The sequence below is a fragment of the Nansenia antarctica genome (assembly GCF_963989245.1).
Source record: "Nansenia antarctica genome assembly, chromosome: 4".
Lineage (NCBI taxonomy): Eukaryota > Metazoa > Chordata > Actinopteri > Argentiniformes > Microstomatidae > Nansenia > Nansenia antarctica.
Genome location: NC_137689.1, coordinates 51,128,687 through 51,141,984, shown reverse-complemented (window position 1 = coordinate 51,141,984; position 13,298 = coordinate 51,128,687).

Here is a 13,298-nt window from a genome sequence, read left to right as displayed (position 1 = left end):
AGCAGGCTCTCTCAGCTGGCCCATCACATGAATTAGTCTCACAAGAGCTGCTGGCAGATTTCCACATTTCATTGTGTGGACAATAAAGTATTCTGTTCTATTCTATTGGCAAGTGATACCCTTGTCATTTGCACAAATTCTGCATATTGAAATGCTTTGTCTAAATATCAGTACACATTCCTGTCTGTGAAGTAATACAGGGTTGACATTTTTCTAAGAATTCCCAAACTTTTCTTGGTAATGATTTGGATGCGACTGTGATAATGAGAACAATGGGGATTTCTTCCTTTTTAGAATCCGAAGAAAGTTCCCTTTCGACACTCATCCTTTCTGTGGAATGGTTGCCTTGGTAGCAGACGTTACTCCCCAGTTTATGAGTATTGATTGGCTGGAACTGAAATGACCCGCAGGCCTCAGCCTCACAGCTGTATGCAAATTAGGAAAGATTATAGCCTATCAAAACCTGTCCTTCTGTGGATTATAGCCTATCAAAACCTGTCCTTCTGTGGTGGGCGATAAGGCAATATGCAATTATGCAGGATGTGAGTCTATATTTGTGTGTCTGCTTTGTGGGCTTATACACCAGTGTTGAAGATATACGATTATTGTGCGGTAGGGGTTAAGTCAGGTGTTGTCATGATGGATGTTGTTGTTAGTTACTAGTTTATATTTCAAAACAACACTTTTGAAATGTTGCTTCATGAATCCCACCTCAAGTAGTCAAGCTGTTTTCCAACGCTTTTTACCTAACCGTTATTTTATGGCTGGGACTCATTGAAAAGCCTCCAACAGAGCTCAGCCCACATCATTCACAATGAAAGGCCTGTCGCTCTCTGTTTTGACCCCGGGTTTCCCTATCACCATGGAAACACCCCTTTCAGTTTGGATTGGCAAGCCGTCACCAATCATTATCACCAACCAGAGCCGTGGTCGCTATAGCGCCCCAGTCAGACCAACTGCCACAAAGGTCTCTCTCCTCCTCCTGGCTGGCTCACAGACGTTCTGCTAAAGACACCCAGTCCCCCTTCCAAGAAGCCTTATACAGTATGAGTCATACAACCCATACGATATTACAGTGGGGTGTGAGAGTCCTGCTTTCCGAGTGATTTCCAACGGTAAACCAGGATCCGTTAGTTAGGTGTTGAGGGGTCGCTGACTCATTATAGCTACCGATAAAAATGAACAACACTAGTCCGTATTCAATAAAAACTGGACTGTTTAAGGTAAAAAAAAAATCCACTCCGTACAAACATGCTCTCTCACAGAGAGTTGCTTCCTGATAGTGCTGAAACCTCTGGATCCTGGTTTTGATTGAATAGCGTACACTGCTACCTGACTAGATGCCAAAGGCCCTGGCCTGTCTGTGTATAGGCCTGGTTAATGGTGTGTGCAGCTGTGAATGGATTTATAGCCTCAAGACTCTCCAGGGCTACTTCAGGTGAGTGAAGCATTCATACTGGACTGGGGTGGAATAATGTTACAGCACCTGGGAGACACACACACATGCACACACACACACACACACACACACACACACACACACACACACACACACACACACACACACACACACACACACCAAACGACATGCTTGAGTGCATAAATACACACAGTTTTAGATTAACCTCATGTAATATTGAACCTCCTAGTCCTTAATCTGATTTGCTGATATGAAGGCAGTTTTTATTGTGTATAGTACTTCCGCTCGGACAGCCGAAGGGCAAACTCAGAGCTTTTAAACAATAAGACACAGACAATCAGACAGAGACAGATGGAGTTTAATACTTGGCTCTGACCCTAAGTGAAGTTATAACAGTATAAAACAGTATACCCCAAGGCCCAGCTCTCATATCCCCCTGATATGAATTAGACCTAATTGAATTAAACTGGAATTTGCCAAAGCAGTTATCTCACCAACTACCTAATCAACAGATGTATCCTGTTTGATAATATCTCAGGTATAGAGGCGCTGAAACAGTTCCAGTTAAATAAACACTGACACAGTTTAAGCCTCACCTCAAGCTCACCTCCCCTCCCCACTCTTCCCTCCCTCCTTCACCTCCCTCCCTACTTCACCTCCTTCCCTAACCTCCTCCATTGTCTAAACCTGCATTGCTCCACTTCTGTCAGAGAGGCTTCCTGTGAGCTCCAGTAGTTATGTAGGTAGGTCTGCCTGGCAATCTGCAGCCATCACAAGTGCTTACATATTTCCTCAGGTGAAAGAGCGCCGCAGCCGCTGCGGTTTCCTGTCTGAGTCGCTATCTCTGTCCCATTGTCTATCTCTGGTTATCAGTATCCAGAGAGAGGCCTCTCGCTAAGGCCATCAACCCAAAAGCTATTCTTCAGAATATGTACCTGCTTGTTTTGGGTTACCTTGAGAAAAGAGGACTCAGGGACTGGTGGATTCCTTTGTTTGTGGTAGTAATTTGGGTTGCTCTCAGCGGCTAAGTGCTGTTTGCTGTCATAAGAAGGTGGAGATAAGGCTATGCTTCGGGACAGGGAGAGGGACAGGGAGAGAGAGAGGGAGAGGGAGAGGGGGAAAGATGAGATAAGCATAGGGTGAAAGCTGAGATAGACAAAAACCAAGTTGAAAGAAATGAAGAGAGCAAGAAAGCAGAAAGAGTTACCGAGAGAAAGCAGATAGAGCAGCAAAGAGATAAAGCCAAAAGATAGAGAGAGAGAGAGAGATGCTTTGTTTCACAATTAGCCAGAGCAGCCCAGGGGCGGCAGTGCGAAGGTCAGACATCTGTGATCCATCTCCCTCCCGCTGTAGGAGTCTTGTTTACTCTGAGGGGCTCCACTTGTAATGGCTGCCTCAACGGTTGTCTGCCTTGTGGGCCACATCAATCCACTCATCCACCCGCCTTCATCCATCAGACTACTGTAGTCTGCCCTGGCCCACAGAGAAGAGCTCCAACCCCTCTCCAAGTGGAAGGAGGTTTATTGGCAGGCAGTTAACAGCCCGTTCTGTAAACACTATCTGATCCTTTGCTCTTCAGATGGTAAGAAACATTAAAGGCTCCATTATGGGGTCGTTATTGTAAAGCCATCAGATTCCTGCGAGGAAATGGCCTGTGCTACGTGGGAGTGACCAGCAGCATCATATGTTGAGGGGATGTGTCCATCTTTGACTTTAGAATATGAAAATCTGCAGTGCAATGTGTGTGTGTGTGTGTGGTTGTGTGTGGTTGTGTGTGTGTGTGTGTGCGTGTGCGTGTGAGAGTGTGTCTGTGTCTGTATACTGTGTGTGTATACTGTGTGTGTGTGTGTGTGTGTGTGTGTGTGTGTGTGTGTGTGTGTGTGCATGCGCGCACATGAGTGCATATCCATACAACCATGTGCGTCCTCATCTTTGAGAGAGTAGGTCTTGGCCCAGGTCCAGACCAGGAATATTAGCCTCCCATCCTTATTACAGGACACTTATTAGACCAGGCTCTCTGTTGTCCTAACAGAGACTACCCTGACCTACATACCAGTATAGTCTAAATCTCAGGCTTCAAGGATTCATGTCAAATCTGACCGAAAATTGACAAAATAAAGTCATTATAAACCATCCTTTTCCCATGTTTTCTGCACCGTTTCAATATGTAGGCCAAATGTCTCCTGCGTGCCTTTAGTGTTCGCTGCTGTCGTATTGTGTTGCATATTTATGCTCTGTTCTTCTGCCCTGCATGCAATCAGGAAATTGACCTCCTTCTCTCTTTGTTTCTCTCTCTCTCTCTCTCTCTCACTCTCTGTCTCTTCGGCTATCTGTTTCTTTAAGGAGTTTTCAGACCTGTAGAACTTTCTCATCAATTATTGTTACTGAATCAATTCTCCCCTTATAAACAAAACAAAAGACAGAATCGTAATGAGTCATTAGTGACTTCCAACTTATACACGATTCTCTCTTTTCCCATGAAGTTGGGCAATATTGTGCCAGAAGCTGATACTTATATGTTACAGATGTATCGGTCAGATATTTTCCATCAGGCACACAGACTGGGCTACCAAACAGGTCCTCATTGTTAGAGTGATGTTCTCCAGCCATCTGTTTAGCTCCACTTTGAGCTATTAGAGTAATCACTGCAAGGTTATGTCATCCTTCTGTGCGGTCTGTAGTCCACAGGCAGCACACACACACATGACCACATGCACACACACACACACACACACACACACACACACACACACACACACACACATGCACTTGTGAACACAAACATACATACACACACACACACACACACACGCACAAACAGAGGAAATTAGATGTGTGCGGAATCATTGAGTTAGTGCTGTGTGTAATCAACTTATGCCTAAGGGAGGTAACAAGCACACCTTGTGATACTTTACAGCTGGTGTCCTGTCGTAAGTTCCACAGCAATGTTAAGAGTTTCTATTGTGAAAGTGAAGGTGTGTGTGTCAGGGGGAATTAGCGGTTGATTGTACAGTGGTGGTTAAGTGCATGTGAGTGTTATGATGTCATCAAATAGGGACAAATACTGTATATGCTGAGAGTTCGTTTGAAACCTCAGTTCATCTTTAAATAATCATGGCAAATATGGTTTCAATTGTTGTGTTGCTTTATTCCATTACAGAGATGTTTAGAGTTGAACATGCCAGAATTTTCAACTGCAATCTCATTTCAGTAGTATATATATAATATAAGAGCAGGCTTATTGTAAAGCACACATCCTGGGTTCAGAGTACTGTCTGTTTGGATGCCTCACTCTCTCAGTCAGACAGAGCCAGCGAGAGCCCGAACCCAAACGGAAGCTGCAGAGGCACCAGAAACCCAAAGGTTTTTCCTCTCGTCTCTTTGAAGAGCTCCTGGCAAGGCTTTCAAAGCTCCTCTGCCTCTCTGTCGGCTCCTAAAATAATGTGTGGTAAATGTAAGACAGCTGCCCAGCTGAGTGGGAACAGGCCAGGGTTATTATTCTGCAGAAAATAATTGGTGGTGTTTGTAGTCTCACTATTTCAGCGTTTCTTTTATAGATCCATCTTTGTTAGGGGAATGGAAGTGTGGCTTAACTGGCTCATAGTATACCATCTCTGCGGTCACTCTATCTAAAACAATATAATGAACAAGATGATAATATAATGAATCAGATCGAACTTATGACATTATGCATTGTTTATCTATAAACTCCAAAACAGATCTTTCAAGGTTTTCACAGTTCACGTGTACTATATATATTATATATATATATATATATATATATATATATATATATATATATATATATATATATATATATATATATATGCCATTTAGCTGACGCTTTTATCAAAAGCGACTTAGGCCTACATTGCAATGAGTGCATACATGTCAGTATATGGAGCTACCGTGAACAATGGAGACTATGGAGACTGTAGAAGTTCATAAGATTTACATGACTCAGCAGTGTGTTCCTCTGGGTTGAGAAGTACACTCTCTATTATGTCTGAGAAAAGCTTCAAAATACAGTATACACTTCTCAGGGAAATCAGTTTCTTTGCACTACGTTTGCAGCACAAGACCCACCAAACCCATCTGATTGACCTAGATCTCCATTCTCCCAACAGCTCATATGTTGAAAAAGTGAAATCAAGAAATACGTCTGTTCCAAGAATCCCAGTAGGAAATGCCCATTGACTTCAGTGGAGAGTTTACTGCATTGAGTGTGCAGAGGGGAGTGGATGGGGCTGGATGCTGGATGGGTCCCAGCTCCTGTGGTATGTATGTTAGCCTGGGGGACAGGGCTTCTAAGTGGGGTCCTTTCATGTGAACACTCACTGCAACCTCAGATGCCTCTCATTACAGAGAGAGAGAGAGAGAGAGAGAGAGAGAGAGAGAGAGAGAGAGAGAGAGAGAGAGAGAGAGAGAGAGAGAGAGACTGGCGTGAGAGCAAAGAGATATATACAATACAGGAAGCATCTTCTGAGAAAGCTGACTTCTCTCACAGGCCAGTGTGTTGCATCATATTTCGTACATAATATGTTAGTTACCGTAGTCGGTACTTACCTTGGCTCACGTCATCTAGGCATCTCGGCACAGCTGGAAAAGTGTTTAGAGCCAGAGACCCCCCCCCCAGGCACCCCCTCCTCATCCTCAAACCCCTAACTGCTGTAAGAAAGACCCCATTGTGGTCGGGCTAGCCACAGACTACATGCTTACAGACTTCCCCATATCCCGCCATGATGGCCAAGCTGGTTCCCAAGCTGTGGTACAATCTCATCAATATGAACTACAACTGCAGACATCGGAACTACAAGTCCAGCACACCTCTCGCATATCCCCAAATCTCAACTGTAATTCACCATTTAGGGGAAAAACACCCTAAACCGATATTAATAGTGCAGTGTGCAGTGCCAACGTCATCATTCTCTGTTTGATGAGCTTTGAGTACAGTGAGTAGGGTGAATTGGGTGGTGTTACAGGCAGCTTTATCTGATGGTTGGGCAGGGCAACCATGACCTGATTCCAGGGATTTCAGTTCAAAGCTGAGAAGGAGCTCTGACTGTTTTCCTCCTCTAGTGTGGAGACTTTCTACTGGATTGTAAGACTTGAGGAAAAACCCAAAGCAATTCACAGTAACCCGTGTATTCAGCTATGTAATTGGAAAATACACCAAAGGAATCCATGCCTGTTGAGGTTCATCTGACATCTAAGAACATGGCTGCCTCTTCTCAGAGCCAAACACAATGCTGCAACCATGAGCCTCAGACACTGATAAAGAAGCCCACCCTCATTCACACGCCCTACCTCAGGGCTGCGTTCCTGTCCAAATATTTGTCTCCTTTTTCTTCGGCTCTTTCTCGCTCTCCCTCGCTCTCCCTCGTGGCTCTGAGAGGACTGGATTGGTGAAAACAGGCTGTAAACTAGGTTCTTTACACCTTCCCTGTTCACCTCAGGTTTGTGAAGTGGAGTGAACAAAGGCAGAAAAGAGTTTTGGAAGGAAATGCAGAACCGGCATTGGCATGGCCTACCATTGCCCCTAGTGAACTCCCTACACACAATAGAAACCTGAAAGGCCTTCAGAGCGGACGTGTGGAGTCCAGCCCTGCCAAAGCCGAAGGGCATCGCTGTATCGGGCCTGCTGAATGAACGTTAAACATTGCAGTGTGATAAGGTAATGATTTACTTGGCTTGGCATACTATATGGTTATGGAAGTATGGGTAGAAGTGATGCCAGTGCAGCTGTTGAAGGACTGACAAGGTTAAGCCTGGATAAGAGAGCTGTTGTATGATATTTGTATCCGCAGGTAGATCTATTTATACTGTACAGGTCTGCTCTCTATTTAACAATCCACTTGCATGTGTAAACTACATGGTCTGTGTGTGACTCGGACAAGACACAATGAATCAATAATTGGGTCTGTTGCAGTTTCGCATGAACACAGATAGATTGTTTTTTGTCCCACCTTAAAATTGATAGCTTCAGTGGCCTGGGGTGGTCCAGTGGTTTAGCATCGCGGTCTACAGGGGGCACACATTATGCCCATGTCAGCATGTGTTCGAATCTGGCCCATCATGCCCTGCTGACATGCCCTGTTCTCCTTACTTTCCTGTCTGTCTTCACTAACTCTATCCAATAAAATGAAACATATGAGTGGGACTGCCCCACTCAGAAAATAAATAACCTTTAAAAAAAATAAAGAATAAAATAATTGATAGCTTCAGCCCTCTGCCAATGAAACATACAAGTAGACAAAGAGTCCTCTGTGCTCTCTGACAGCACCTCAGGTAAAGGTGTGTGATGATGTCACGTCATAAAGGGATGGTGGGTGTTCCAGGGGCAAAAACAGGTGTTCTGGGATCATACCTGATGTCTTGAGAACCCCTGCTGTTCTATGTGTTCTATAACGCCCCCTGAGGCCATTCTGATAACTCAGCGGGGTGGGAGATCTTCCACTGATAGGCTACAAGGGGTATTCATTCATCCTATTGGTTGAAAGCTGTTGCTGGTCAGATTTTATGGGAAGGAGCAGCTGGATCCAGTAACAGTCATAACCCTCTCACCCTATCCCTCCCCGCTCAAGGTGTCAGGTGTCAGTCATCTTTCTGATTAGCGTTTCCAGCTCTCCACGCCTCTTAGAAATCCCACAGATGCTGCTTCACCTTCACAATGGCTCCCAGATTTCCCCGTAAGATACGGTGCACAGTTTGGCCAGTGGGTCTTAAATGAAGGCTTTACCTACTGAGTAAACCTAACCAGTTACGGTCATGTAGTGTTATGTAGATGAGCTGGTCCTGTTAACTGCTCTGATGGGTAGGGCTCATTCCCTGCCCTAAGGGAACTGAGATTACATAGTCGATCTGACATTCGCTGGAGGGTATTGAACCAGCCAGGCCTAAGTGCTCCTCTCTCACGGCAGTATATTATGTAGGCCTGAATAGTGCTCATTGTCAGAGAGGAGAGTCAGCACTTCATTAATGATCTACAGCACAGCATTGCTCTTGCAGGGGGAAAAGAACAGATCAGAATGACAAATACTGGTTTAAAGGGATGTTTTTAATGAGTATTAACACCTACATTTGTGCTTGCTCTTAGGGGGGTTGTAGTGACATAGGCGGGTGGAAAGATATTTTTTCCATGCTATGTTGTCTTCAGAAATGAATTACGGCCCCAAAGGTTTGCTTTCATACTGCTAGGCTAATGTTTTTCACATAACATCACGTAATCTTGCTTTGCACCAAAAATGAGGCGGACAGATGCAGTTTTTCTGTTTTTGTACTTGTGCTCTGTTTAATAGTTTCTGTATCTCTCCAGGTGCTATTACTCCTTCCCTACAGTCTCAGAATTAGGTGGAAAATACCATCAGCAAAGAATAAAATCAGCTCATGTACCGCAGCCAAAAACGACAGAGCTTCTGACTGGTTAACCGATGTGCTTTTTGGAGATGGTGTGGTTTTATGATTTAGGCTCACTCTTTAAAATCATTCATCATTGTTGCTTCTGCAGGTCCTGAAGCGGCTCTTACATAACCAACCCGAAGAGAACCGTTTGTCTCTGACTAGGCCCCAAGATTCCACACCGAAGGTTGGTACATCCTGTGTGAAATGTGAATGGTCAGAACAGTAGATCTGACCAGATCCCGACATCAACATTTTTGTTTTTTCTCTTTGAACGACACATGACTGTTTCTGAATGGTATCCTACCACCCACGATGTATACATGCTATATTTTCCATTTTATTTGCAGTCATAACTGCTGCATTTGGAAAACAGATGATACTCTTTCCATGACTTTGTGTCAACCATGTACTGTTCGCTTGAATAGAGACATGGTTTCCTGCTTTTGTTGTTATTGTATTGGGTTCCTAGCATCTGTCATAACTAGTTGAAAGACAACCATGTCCCAATGGCCCTATTGTGCAATGCAGGTGTCAGCTGACACTGTAGGGGTGACAACGCCAGTCCTCAGGGGCTAGTGTCTGTTGTTGTTTTTGACATTTCGCCATCGATTGGTTAGATAAGATATTCCTTTACAGATTGGCAGGCACAAATATATTCCTAAAACACGACTACATTGCATAGCTGTAGGTATTCTACGGTACATTTTGTATTACTTTTTTAGTGTGAGGTGCTGATCTGCTGAAGCAGGACCTCTGTGCCCTGGTAGACTGCAGAGGGTTGTGAGAACTGCCTGAGCTATGTAACTCCTAAGCTGAAAGACAATGACACCTACAACATCCTCCGAACCCTCACCCTCAAGTTCACAGGCTATTTTCATTGTCTCCCATGCTGACACAGAAAATCTGTCCAGTATATTTATGCGGAACCGGCCGGAATTGGGAACGTTGTTTTTCCAATATGGAGGAAAACAATGGAGTGAGTGATCCTTCAGTGGGACCACCTGTGAAGGTCGTCATGAGGAAACCCCCTATAATAATAAACAAAATAATCACCGCTGTCACCGTGCTCTTGAAATAGCAGGGTTTTCACGTCAGGGTTCCACTTCCTGTTATCTTGGGCCTGTTTTGATGCTCACTTCCTGTCTCCTTATGCACTGTTTCAGAGACCCTCAATATGTATAGGAATATAAATCGATGAAGTTCAAAAGGACGGTTATCTCTTCTGTCTTATCATCTACAAAAAGAAATGTGTGCGATCACATGAATAAACGAGGGCACTTGAGTTGCTCACCCCAGAAAAGAAAACAGTTGTTATGCATCTTCTTGCTGTATCATCTCCCACTGAGGCAGTGGTTTAATGCAAGTGTCTCCTCACTGTTGGTGGCAGTCACATGTGTACAGCACAACACAATGGAGGTCTCCATGTTAGCTGTCTTCTTGGTTAAGTGTGAAATGGACATGTGTTTATGATAGTGTCTGACAGACTCAAATAAGAGCCAGAGAAATCTTCTCCCTGGAGCTTGACTCTTACACCGTTCCCTTTGTCCTCAGGTGAAAGGACTGTCACATCTCATTTGCTCCCTGAAACCAGCCTGACAATACCAACACACGTCTTCATTTCTCACATTCTTGCCTTCCCTTTCTCTTCTCAGTTCCCCCCCCAGTTTCGCCTTTCCCCATCTCTCCTCTCCTCTCCCTCCGCACACTCGTCTAATGTGTTTTGCCATGAGCGGAAAGCCTGGATGATATCACTTGATACTCTTATTATTCGAATGCTGAGAATCTGGTGCCAACTTACAACTCCCCCATACCTCTGGAGTGCTTACTTTTGATTTGAGTCAGAGTATCGTGTTAGCCTGGGAGTGCCTGTGCAGATTGCCCAGTCCCAGGTCTGCCCCGAGGGGCCTTTGACTAAAGCGGCCAGGTTCTCACCTTGCAGGAGGGTTTGTGTTCCTATAGTGGGAACCTCAGTGGGAGGAACAGCCCCACAGGGCAGTTAGGATTAAACTGCACTCATCCCCCGGACAAAACCCCAGCAGAACAATGCTAAGCTCTCCAGAGAGGGGCCAAATGCCATTCACACAGCTCAACTGATTTCCTGAGTCCATTTTGGAAAACAGAAGCACAGTTGAGGCTGGGGAGGATTGGGGGTGTAAGGAGTCTTTTCTCCTGCTCCCCCCCTGTAGTCATGGACCCTGCAGTTAGTAGAAGGGTTAAGGTGGGGCTGGAAATGGTTAAGTATAATGGGGACAGTGTTAGGGCTTAAAGAGACTGTCTAGCCCCCAGGTCCTCTGGTCTAACAGTGGGAAATGGGGAAGAAGTACAGGGGTTCCCCAAGCTCTCTTTCAATCAGCATTAAGGCCTTAGCAGTGAGGGGAAATAGCTGAACAGAGAATGGCACAGCAATAACAAAGTAACATGAGCATTCCCTTATTTGGAGAGGGATTTTTGTGGAAGCTCTTTTGTACTTTCTCTTTTTATTGGTTTTCATGATTGGAAGAAAAACAGTGTTGTTGTCACAGTCATTGTTGACTACCTGATTCCTTAGTGAGATCTCTGTGCTGCTGATGTAGTTGTTATCTGTTTGTTTTGTTCCTTTAAAGTCCTTTAATCCTCTACTTAAATGAAGCATTGCATTACAGCATGGCTGAGGCAGCTAACTGCTCAGAAATGTGTAAAACTACAGATAGAGGGAGGCAGGCCAGGGAAACTTCCTTTTGTGGTGAACAGCAGAGAGAGATCTTTCCACATGATGGCTGTCCAAAGTAACCCTCACCATCCACCCCTCTGAGGGGGTGCTGGTTGGCCACCCACTTTGAGGCGAAACTGTGATATGTCAGATGGTCTTTGTTTTCCATCACCCTCTTAACCTCCGAGGCGGTGGGCTCGACAGGCCGGGGGTGTTATTGTCAATATGAGATTGTTGGCCGCCCTGGGCCCCCCCTCCAAGTCTCTTTCCTGTGCTGGGCCTGAGTGTGAGGACCGAACACCCACCCTCTGAGATCTGTACGCCGATCCTCACCCTCCCACCTCTGACTCTTCTGTCTCACTACCAGGCTGAACGTGGGAGGAAAGAGTGGAGACTCCTTGTGAGATTGGATAAACAGATGTTTCTAGGGGAAAATAATAATTGTTCAGTGCCATAATTTAGCCCTGAGAGAGGGTCAAAAACTAGGCCTAGACCAAGGGGGTAGGAATGGAGAAAATAAATAGATAAACATTTAACAAGATAATAAATAGAGAAGTGTTAGTGTTTAATCATAACTGCTGCAAAACATGAAGGTTTTTTAGCTTAGTTTTAAATATTTGTAGGGTTTGTTTGTAAGGTTGTTCTCCCCTACCTTTTTGTCCCACAACCCCCTTTTCTGCATGCCCCTCTCTCCCCATCCCCCTCTTTCAGACGTGTTACTAAAGCCCAGTGGCTCTGTGGTGGAGATGTAAGCTCCTCACCTCCTCTCACACAGGTATTTTCTCAGCTGAGGGATCTGTCTATCACTGAGGTCTCAACACCCGACTCCTTCTCCCACTCTTTCCAGTGTTTCTTTCCCACGCTTTAGTCTCTGTGTACGCCAGTGAAACACTGCACAGGGATTTCCTCAACTTCAACACATCAGTGTGTTTATGCTCCACAGGTGCTCCCCGGGATGTTAATACATTAGCAGCTCTGCCAATCATATCCGCTTCTGTGGCCCCACATTCATCACTTCCACCAAAAATGTGAGAACGATCTGGTGGACCAACGCATCGAAGTTGACCGTAAGCCAATAGAAAGATGGTCGAAAAGGGACGACACATAGCCATTGGCTTTACCACGCGTCAATCATCTCCTGCAGCACTACACCGCCAGGCCTTGTACACCACACGTTTGGTGTGATCCGGAGATGTGCCTCGCGGCCGTGTCATTGGCTGAAATCAAATAATAACAAATACTTGACTGAGTGAATTCGTTCCCACTAAGGCCAGGTTTGAGTCGTTGTTATTGCAGGCTTATACAGTATGGGCTGTGTGAGATAGCCTGGGGACGAGGTTACACAGTCATAAACATTCAGCTGCTGTCGAAAAGAGACTTGAGAGTTTCTACACAAGGTGGTGGACAGACAGTTCTTCAGGGAAGTTTGCAGCATCTGTCAGACGACCTTCAAGGTTGTCATTGTAATGCGGGAATAAAATGTGAGGTAGTCAGCTGAACTCTGCACTTACACTCTGCAGGATAATGGTTGTAATATCTTCTTAGTGCTCCCTTTGGCCCTCTTAGTGACCCGAAAGACCTTTAACTGATGTTTACAGTTCCAGCTTTGGCATGTGTTCCCCTCAGCCTGCCATATGCATGTCAGTGATTCAATAACAGAGATTAATTGATTTTAGATTTTAATTAAAAATAAAAATAAATTTAAAAATCCTCATCCTTGAAATCACGAAATGACTCGAAGATGACATCGCCGGTCCCCTCAAACTCGGCTTGGGGGGGCGGGGGTTC